Genomic DNA, 8,370 nt, shown 5'->3' on the forward strand with positions numbered 1-8,370 from the left:
TTCTTTTTATCCCACTTGCTTTCAAAAATAGTGTACCACTATAATATTATAATTCTCAAATCAACTTTCATAATTTTCTATAATTTTTAAGACTCTTATAAAATCTCAAGGACTTATAAATTTATTTCTATATTTTTTGGAATATAATTTTAATAATATTTATATAGTTAGAAGCAATCAAGTATAAAAGTAATTTACATAATTCAATTTAACCCCCCTTAGCCTTTTTAACTCTCCTTTTCCAAAAATTATGTATTGAAATCAAGACCTTAAAATTTATCTCAGATAATTACATGATTATTTTTAGTTACCATAGAATAATTTTCTTATGGTGTTACTTAACTTCTAAAAATAAAAATTGAGATGTTATAATTTGACTGTAGGAAATTTTAAAAATTAATTTGAAATTACGAGGCTGTTTGTTTTTCTATTTTTAAAAGTTGTTTTTGGTTTTTGAAAATAGAAAACATTAAAAAATTGTTTAGTTAAGTGTTTTCTATTTAATTATTTGCAAAATTATTTTCATTTTCTTATCTTTAAAATACACTGCATTTAATTATTAAAAATTATAATTACTTTGATTAATTTTTATTAAAGATCATTATCATTTACCACTTATAATCATCATTATCAATTTCTTTTTAAATTTTAAAATTATTTTTAATTAACATAACTAAACAAATTTTTATTTTATTTTATTTTGAAAAAAATTATAAAAATTGTAGCATAAAATAGTTTTTAAAAATAAAAAATGATAACAAAAACCAAAGAGGCCATAATATTCTCAATTCAAAAGTGTCATCGACATTGGAGGGATACTCTAATGGATAATTTAAAATGATAAGTAAGATTATGCAGGGGCAAAAATGTTATTTAACTCATAAATAAATGTGTAACGTTGAATTCCGCTGTTGCCCATGTGCCACGTGACTCTTGGGGAGATATAAATAAAACATGTGCTATCCTGTTAAAATAAACAAATGAAATATTTTTAATTCTTCAATGTTTAATTAATAATTTGTTTTAAAAATACCTTTCGTAAATAAACTACTCAACTTTTTATTTTTGATGATACATCTTTACCTCATTAAAAAATAACATATGATAAATTAATTAATTTATTGAAGGGTATACTTCAATTAAAATATTTCATGTTTTTTAAGGGGAGGTGTGTAAATTTACATTTTAAAATCAGCTACTTTTATTTATAATTTTATTTACTTTTTAATTCGCTCTAGTCGTAATCATGTTTCTGCTTTTGCTTTTCCTATTAAAAATAACAATTATAAGGTAAGATTAACATGATTGCATTTATAAAAAAAAAAAATAACATCTCATCCTTGCTTTGTTTTTCGGAGCAACATTACTCCCATTGTCCCATGTTGTTGCTCCATTTTCCAAGTTTTCCCACGAATATGAGGTACCGTCCTCCGTCAACTTTGATATGATATCCCCAATATACAGGACCACGTTGAAGAGCACTTTTATCCTTTTGGACAGCTTTTGGGCCCACACTTTGTAATTTTAATTTCTAATTTTTATGATCGAAGAGTTGGGTGCAAGCGGCTTTGTTTTTCTTGCCGGCATTATCCGAGAGAGTTATAGAAGCTGGCCAAAAAGTTATGATACTTAATTACATAAAATACCAAAAAAAGTACTTTTTCTTTATTTCCTTGATTACGCGATCTTTGAAATTTCATTCCCAATGTATAATCTTGATGCATAATAGGTCCTAATGAAGATAAAATAAGTATTTTTAATCAAAGAGTAGCGTCCTAGTTATGGACCACAACCTTTTCGAAAAGCAACCTTCGTACAGGCAAAAACTCAAAAATAGGAAATTATGCATTACACATTTTTTTGAGTGAACATTGCACATTTCTTTTTTCTTTTTAATAAAAAAAAAAGCTTATATGAGTTGGATATTGAAGCTCACCAAGGCCATCGTATATATTCAGAGTTAATGAGCACTTATAAAGTTACTTATAGATTGTCTACCAATAAATTCTAGTAAAATTTGATCATATAATCTCATGAATTATAAATCAAATATTAAACAACAGAATCAATCTTTTGTTGGCCACTGTACATTTCTTTTAATAAAAAACCGAACATATCTCAAATGCATACACTTTATTGGGCTAGGAGAAAATAGAGCAACGCAATTTGGGCGGATTGGGCAAAATGGGAGGCCCATATTACAAAACTCCGACGTGATGCAATTGACCGTTCCCCTGGGAACGTGGTCAATCCAATGCGAGTTGTCCCAGGGAACAAAAAGATAAATTGTCTGCGCAATGAAGTTCTTGGGCTTTGAGCCCGCATTTAAAACAGAATGAGAAACCCTCTTTTTTTTATTTTTATTTTTATTTTTATGCCTTTGCTTCTGCTCTAGCCCGTGCACCTTTTCTTTCTCCTTCCAAATAAAGAGCATGCTCATTTTTCCGGTTGATGTTTCTTTTTGGATGAAGAGACGAGTGACTTTTTTTTTTTTTTGCCTAAGAGTACATTGGCTGCAATTTTTAGTGTTGTCCTTGTTTTAGCAGCCAAGTGTTCCACCTGTCTCTTTGCTGTCTTTAAACCATGATGAGGACTGGGTAAATTGAAAATTGACGAAACTTACCCCGGCCATTCCAAACTTTCTATGGAATAGCTAGTTTAATTACATTATTAATAAATATTGGTCTAGTCTATAAGTTTTGGTTTATAAATAATGAATTCAAATCCCCTGCTTAGATGAGAATTTAACTTATAAACAATATATAAATATTTTTATAAGCATTCTTTAAATTAACGCTTGACAAGTTGATGAGCTCTTATGATTGAGCTTATTTAAATATTTTTAAGCCAAATCTTATTCAACTATGTCAATCCCTAATGGTGTGCTAGCATGCAATCATTGAGCAGCTTTCGTTACCCTTGATCGGAAGGGAAGCGCATTTCTATTCTAAGTGGTGCTCTAATCGATAATTTCCATGCTACACTCCTTGAATTTTTCAGACATTATTTATTACACGAGAGCCCTCTTGCCCATATACGTGCGTGGACTTGTCACCCTCTAGGCATTCTTCACAATGTGAACTAAGCACGCTTTCATCTCACACACCTTTTTTAAAAGAAGACATAAAATTATTGTCCTTTCAAGGGTCCAAGATAGCAAATCGCCAAATTCTCAATTCGGACCACAATATATTTGGTGTTCTTGGTCCTGTTGGTATAAAATATATATGTTTTATATTATACACACACACATCTTAATATCTTTATTTTTTTATAACCCACTCAAATAATTAATGATAATATTTAAAATAAAATAAATGCTATATATTTATTTAATCAAGTGTAAAATTAGAGGTCGTGAAAATAAAAAAAAATAAATTTTAATCAATTTGTTTGAGAAACATAAATTAGTAAAAAGTAAATTTTACGGTGATATATAAAAAGGAGGGTGAGCAGCGTCGCGGCCATAATATAAAATCGCGGGCAAGCTCTTCGTCCTTTCTAGCTGAAAGCCCTAACCCCTGTTAGAAGCAGAGCTTCAGATGCTCACTTCGTCACTTCTCTTCATCCTTTAGCCGCTTCCCGTTAGCTCTCATAGTTTTGGAGTTTTTGGTCTTCAATGGCACTCTACATACTTTATGAATCGGCTTCTGGCTTCGCCCTGTTCCATGCTCATGGCCTTGATGAAATAGGGCAGAACACCGAAGCTGTCCGGAACTCTGTCTCGGACTTGAATCGCTTCGGGAAGGTGGTTCAGCTTACGGCTTTCTTCCTTTTGAGTCTGCATTTGATGCCCTCAAACAGTGTAACGCGGTCTCTGAAGGTAGCTATCTTCAGGCTCCGAACTTCCATTTCTAGAATGAGTTCATTGCCTCGAAATCTCAAGTTGGTATATAGTCCGTTCCGTTTTTAATCGCCTCGCTTGTTCCTACGTCAACAGTGTTTTTAAAACCTAATAAATCGATGGTGCATTCTGGCTTCATGACTATTTCTGTAGTCCTCCCGCTGCAAGGTCTTGTATGAAGTTGCTATATCAGTTATTGAGGCTCGCATATGCCAAAATTGTATTATGGCCATTATGTTTCTGGGGCTTCTCATTTCTCTCACTTTTTTCCCCTTTATAGCTTTTTATCTGTTAAATTTGAGATTAATCGATGTGTCATTAACATCGATTTAGGAGGTTGTGAAAAGATGTGTTCTTAAACCGAGATCATATTCGAGTTTCCGCTCTTCCACACCCTTTGTCTCCCTTTTGGAGTCCGGAGAAGCAGTCAGGACATTGGAAGTCTAACCTGAATCATAGTTTAATGACATATTTATAAATTTTCTGGAAATCTGGAATATATAACTCTATTAGCTTGGAACATGATGTTACCATTTTATTAGGGGTAGACGCGATTATTGCAAATTTTAATTTCTAATTCTTGCTTCACAACTTTTGGTGTTGGTCTTCTACTCTTTTTACAATAGAATTGAAATGTGACCCTCTAGTATGTTTGCTCGTAGTGTTCATTTCTACCTCTTACTTTTGTCTCTTATCAGGCTTATTGACTGATGAGCTGAGGAGCTTTCTTGAGCTCAATCTTCCCAAAGTCAAGGAAGGTAAGAAGGCGAAGTTCAGCTTAGGAGTAGCAGATCCTAAGATTGGTTCACAGATTGCCGAACTAAGTAAAATTCCTTGCCAAAGTAATGAGTTCGTGGGTGAGCTGCTCCGTGGTGTGCGACTTCATTTTGATAGGTTTATGAAGGATCTCAAGGTTAGAATTTTTTTTTGGTCTCTTTGTTTTTTCACCTGAGGCTCCTTTACGTTCCCAGATATTTTTTATTATATCTTCACTTTTCTTCCTTTTTCTTTAATTTCATAGCCTGGAGATTTGGAAAAAGCACAACTTGGTCTGGGGCACAGTTATAGCAGGGCAAAGGTGAAATTTAATGTAAATCGAGTTGATAACATGGTCATCCAGGCAATTTTCCTTCTTGATACACTTGATAAGGATATTAATTCCTTCGCAATGAGAGTCAGGTATCGTTGACATTGATTTCCAAATATAGTCTATTCTTGAAACATTGAACCGTTTGATACCATTGGAGATTTTCGCCACAGAAAAAAATAAATTTTATAAAATCAATCTGAAGAACTTTTCTTTGTTTTCTTTTTTTAGAAATCGAGTATAAACTTTATCTGAAGTAAAATTATCAATTCTCTGCAGAGAATGGTACTCATGGCATTTTCCTGAGCTTGCGAAGATTATAAATGACAACTATCTGTATGCCAAGGTGGCTAAATTTATTGAGGATAAATCGAAGCTGGCAGAAGACAAAATCCCAGGCTTGACAGACATAGTCGGAGATGAGGATAAGGCAAAGGAGATAGTTGAAGCTGCCAAGGCATCTATGGGTAGAATTCCTGTACATTTTTTGCGTGTAACCTTTGTTCCAATTTCTTCTGAAATTTGCTATCTCTTTATTTTCTTCAGGCCAGGATTTGTCCCCAGTGGACTTGATTAATGTCCAGCAATTTGCACAGAGGGTAATGGATCTCTCTGAGTATAGAAGGAAGCTTTATGATTATCTGGTTGCTAAGATGAACGACATAGCACCAAATTTGGCCTCTTTGATTGGTGAAGTTGTTGGTGCTCGTTTGATTTCCCATGCTGGTAGTCTCACCAATCTGGCTAAGTGCCCCTCTTCCACTCTCCAAATTCTTGGTGCAGAGAAGGCCTTATTCAGGTTTTGAACTCAATACCTGTTTCTGGGTTTTTTTTTTTTTTTTTCAAGTTGTGGTTACTTATTGAAACTAAGACGATTCAGATGTAAATTTCCTAGTCATTTTTCCCCCTTCCATGTTATCATATGTATTCTGCGAAGATAACAATTGAATTGATCATCAACAGCAAATGCTAATTTATATTGCATCCTGGATGCTGTTATTTCTTCTAATGTTTCACTTTTCCTATGGAATTCATTTTCCAATAAATGTCTTTGCCTGTACATTTCAGGGCATTGAAAACCAGAGGGAACACTCCTAAATATGGCCTGATATTCCATTCATCTTTTATTGGTCGAGCATCTGCTAGGAATAAGGGGCGAATGGCTCGCTATCTTGCAAACAAGTGTTCGATTGCGTCACGCATTGACTGCTTTTCTGGTTAGTAGTTTGCTTAAAATTTTGTTAGCATTGTTTATCTCTTATGACATCTCTTCTGAGTTGGCTATTCCCTCCATGTTTGATCTGATTTTGTTCTACACTTCTACCGTGATGCAGAGAGTGGCACTTCTGCTTTTGGGGAGAAACTTCGTGAACAAGTTGAAGAGCGACTTGACTTTTATGACAAGGGAGTTGCCCGCGTAAGAACATAGACGTCATGAAGTCTGCTATTGAAAGTGCTCAAAACAAAGGTTTGTAGTAATGCAAATAGACATGATATTGCCGAGGCATTTCGCTTCCCCCTTTGAACCTCTTCAAAAGTTGAGACTGTCTATTTGGTTACTTATGGAAGTAAAATGTCAGAGAATGTAATTGACAAAATATTGCGAAGTTAAAATGGTTTTAACCAGGATACACGTTTTTCCTTAGTAAAAGTTCAATAGTGCCATTTTGCTGATTTATACTTGATGTTGCAGACACACAGATGGAAACAGAAGTGCCTGTTGAAGTATCAAGCAAGAAAAGCAAGAAGAAGAAGTCAAAAGTTTCTGCAGATGAAGGTGAAGACATGTATGTGGATAAGCCCACAGAAATTACAAATGGCAGTGCATTGGAGGATCATAAATCAGCAAAGAAGAAAAGAAAGAAAAGAAGAAATTGGGTCAGGAGATGGAGCTGCTGGATGAGGAAGGTGGAGACATGGCTGTGGATAAGCCCATGGCAACCACAAATGGAGGTGCAGCGGAGGATCACAAGTCAGAAAAGAAGAAGAAAGAGAAAGAGAAGAGGAAATTGGACCAGGATGCGGATGGTGCTGATGGGGCTGATAACGAGCAGCATGAAACAATTAAAAGAAAAAAGAAGGATAAAAGAGATGACGTGGAAGTATTTGAGAATGACAAGGAAACTGAGAAGAAAAAGAAGAAATCAAAAGGTGCGGATGCTGAGCAGCCAGTAAACTAGCTGTGAAAATAGATGTCTTGTTGCGTATGATGGTAAATTCATTAGTTTTGAATCTGGATGCTGGAACTTGCCCTATGTTGGCCTTGTTCTTCTTCGCTTAAGATTTGGCCCCGAGTCTGTCACCGTTTTAATATACCGTGCTCTAAGCCATTCTATAAGTATCCGATTGGGAGATTCAAATCCACGATTGTTCTGCAGCAACGATGACACACAAAAAAAAAAAAAAATCGGGTAAAATATAATAAACATGTCTGAATAAAAATAATGTTGCGAATTGAGATTTCGTTAGTAGGACTTTTTCCTAGTTGCTGTGCACAGATTGGGTACCAATATTGTAGTATATCATTCGTACAGATTGGGTACTATCGTAATAATATATCATGCATCTGAGAAGCAAATTAAGGAGAAATGGGTAGAAGTTAGAAAGCAATGAATGATTAAAAAATTGAATCAAATCAGATGGTTGGATTGTTGATCAATCAGGGGAACGGCTTGGTTAAGTTGAAAAAAATCATTTGGAGAGTTGGGTTGCTTTGGATCTAACAGTCAAATTGGGAAATTAGATTAAATCGGGAATGGGTCTGGTTTTTAATAATCGGACTATTCAAAAAAAATGTCCTTTTTCTTGTTTTAAATTTTTTTATTAAATTAATTATTTGATATTATGTTATATCATGTAATATGTTAAGTTTTGATAAATTTAAAATATTTAGTTTTATTTTTAAATTAAGTAATAATTTTATATTTATTTCTTATATTTAGATTATTATATACGTATATAATTTTTAATTTAATTATTACATCATCGGTTCAACCGTTGGTTCAATCCGATTAAATCATACGAATTGTAAACTGTTAATTTTTTTAATTCAATATCTAGTTTAATTTTAAAAATATTTCTAAAAAGCCAACAACTTCAAAAGGGTGAGTTTTGCAAGTCTCTCTCTAGCATTGCCATGGGTTTGGCATAAAAAGTAAACTCACTATCAACAGAGGTCTTGAACTTTTATGTAGTTAAAGGTAAGGCTAGTAATTAGGATAGAGTTTGTCAATCTAGTGCTTTTAAACCTAAAAATAATCAGAATCGAATCGTTATTTTAGAGTAGAAAATAATAATTCAAACTTTAAAAGAGTTTGCCCTTTTAAACTTATTTTCTTAAAAATTTTATCCTAAAAAAAGAAAGACTAACTAAAAAGAAAGCAAAATTCTAAATTCTAGATTGAGGACTCATTTCTCTATTCCTCATTGACTCATCCAC

The 8,370-nt window shown here is 33.5% G+C and overlaps 1 pseudogene; it reads left to right on the plus strand.

Annotated features, from left to right (window-relative positions):
* The first annotated feature begins 3,484 nt into the window (after positions 1-3,484).
* LOC129301407 (nucleolar protein 56-like) lies at positions 3,485-7,269 on the plus strand (annotated as a pseudogene).
* The last annotated feature ends 1,101 nt before the right edge of the window (positions 7,270-8,370 follow it).

This window comes from Prosopis cineraria, unplaced genomic scaffold (assembly GCF_029017545.1).
Source record: "Prosopis cineraria cultivar Desert tree isolate PC_DT_omini unplaced genomic scaffold, ASM2901754v1 PC2094, whole genome shotgun sequence".
Taxonomy (NCBI): Eukaryota; Viridiplantae; Streptophyta; class Magnoliopsida; order Fabales; family Fabaceae; genus Prosopis; species Prosopis cineraria.